Source organism: Micropterus dolomieu, unplaced genomic scaffold, assembly GCF_021292245.1.
Source record: "Micropterus dolomieu isolate WLL.071019.BEF.003 ecotype Adirondacks unplaced genomic scaffold, ASM2129224v1 contig_14448, whole genome shotgun sequence".
Classification (NCBI taxonomy): Eukaryota; Metazoa; Chordata; class Actinopteri; order Centrarchiformes; family Centrarchidae; genus Micropterus; species Micropterus dolomieu.
Genome location: NW_025743434.1, coordinates 5,386 through 7,865, shown reverse-complemented (window position 1 = coordinate 7,865; position 2,480 = coordinate 5,386).

The following is a 2,480-nucleotide window of genomic DNA, read 5'->3' as shown; positions in this document are numbered from 1 at the left end:
AGATAAGAGAATTGTGAAGGTATTTATGCAAAACTCCCTCACTTACTTACAGACACTGTGGAGCAGCCTCAGCCTTACTTTTACTCTGTTATTAATGCACCTCTTTACTTTTATTTTGACTTACTGATGTTGGATATCACTGTAACTACTACTCCTAAACTAAGAGTAGAGTCATACTCACAAAACGTGTAGCTCCTAACTAGCTGAGTTTTATGAAACTCCATCAAAAAATAAGGGGTGTTTAAGTCCTAACTGTAAGACTCAAACAAACAAGTTTAGCTCTGAAAGTAGCTCCTAGGTCTGAGAGGCTTAACTTCCTCTGGTGCACTAACAGTTACTTCAGGTACATTTTGGTGTCTCCAGGAAGAGGTTTGGCAGGATGGAGAGTTGTTAGAGAGCAGAGATAAAAGGTCACTGAATACTGAACTTTCAAAGACTGTTAAAAACATGTTACACAAATAATATTCAAGTTAATGCTTTAAGTCATAAAATACTTTACACATTCTTTAAAGCTGCACATGCAGAGTAAAAATCTAAGCTGAACACTGGTTACATTTACTCATTTAGCTGACGCTTTTATCCAAAGCAACTTACAACTGCTAAATATGTCAGAGGTCACACGCCTCTGGAGCAACTAGGGGTTAAGTGTCTTGCTCAGGGACACATTGGTGGATGTGTCTTATCCACTGCTCATAGAAATATCAAAAATGCAGTGTCTGTTGTGTTCATTAGGTTTTGTTGACGGTGCTGTACAATGCAGCTGAATCCTCTCCAGTTTCCTGACCTCTGGATCTGAGAAAAAAGAAGATGTTTGAAATAATATAATTACCATCATATCCCAACAGTGATAATTAAAATGTAAAAAAACAGAGAGGGAAAATGCAAAAGCAACATATTTATTTCACAGTTATGTCATTTTAATCTTGTAGTGAGGATAATGTGAGAAGAGCTGCTCACCTCGGGGCAGTATTACTCTTAAATGTGACAACAGCGTACTCCATGACTTCTTGTTGCTCCGTGTGTCTGAGGGAGCGAGCTGGTCTGATGTTGGAGTAGAGAGGATCTGCCTGGTTGTTGGTGAAGTGAATGCTGGCATACTGAAGGTTATCCTGCTCCTCTGGCTGTTCAGGTAGAAACTGCACAGACATATTTTACATGAGTGGGTTTTTCATTTGAATAGTGAATTCTTACAGATGATTGCAACCAGGACAGAAAAGACTGAAGCAACTACAGCTGTGGTAATGATAGAACAAATATCCCTGCTTCACCGTGCATTACAGAAAAGAGCTAAGTAAAGGAATTTACAAGGAAAGGACAAAAAGTAGGAAAGCTTCTGGATCTACTAGGAATTTAGTCACATTCATTAGAAATTCATTGCTGTGAAGAAGGATGTCAAAAGAGAAACATGAAGTCCTTCTCAGTCAGATTCATTTTCCAGCAGCACTTGAAGAGTGAGTGACTTTTGTTCTTGAATAAGATCCGTGACTATTCTCACCTGTTCCCTGTTGTCTGGTCTCTCTTCAGGCTCAGACGATTCCTTGGAAGCCCTCTTTTTCCTGGTTAGGAGAATAAATAAGAAAATAAATGACTGAACGTTTTAGGTTGGACAAACTGACCTTCAGTGATTTAACATTCAATGATTCAGTGAAACAGAGCTGCTCACCTGATCCACAGGAAGAGACAGAGGGAAATGATAACCAGGAGAACAACAGTGATTGTTGTAGCAACTGTTAATTTCCCTGCTCCTGAGAAATGGGGAACAGAAGAAAACACAGACAGTAAATTAGAGTGTTACAGCATGTTTGGACCCATTGCTCCCATAGAGTAACACTGCTTTCCAAACACCAATCAGAGTAAACCAAATTATTACCAATGTAAAGAAACTGATTTGGAGCGTTACAAAGAAGAAACTAAAAGCCAAAGTAGATCAGAATGTTCTCTCTAAAAAGAGATTATTATCTCTCTACTGTCAGAGATAGAAAGCAGAGACAGATCCAACCAAGTACAGTGCATTTGTGTTTTCTGTAATGCAAAAACACAAAAAGAGTCTGAAGAGTTTTGTAAGAATTGTTTAGTTTTGCAAGGGATGTATAATGTTTTGTTTTATTGGTGTGATTTTGTGATTAGTGTGTAGAGGTTTTCAGAAATAGCCACTAGTTTGAAAAATTGTGCCTAAGGAATTAGAAAACACTGTAATGTCCCCAGCTGAGGTCCACAATTTCCTGCACTCACTGAAAACATACAAGCTGATACATTTCAGAGTGTGTGTGTAGCTGAATGCAAAAACGTACCTGCCACAACAATCAGATGTAAGGTGGAGTTATGACGTCCTCTTCTGTTCTGGGCTTCACAGTAATAATTCCCACTGTGTTCAGCTCTGAAGTCAGTGATGGTGAAGTTCTGTCCTGATGCTTTTGGTGAGTCTTCATTCTCCTTGTACCAGGTATAATTAGTTGCTGGGTTAGCATCACTGCTGCAGG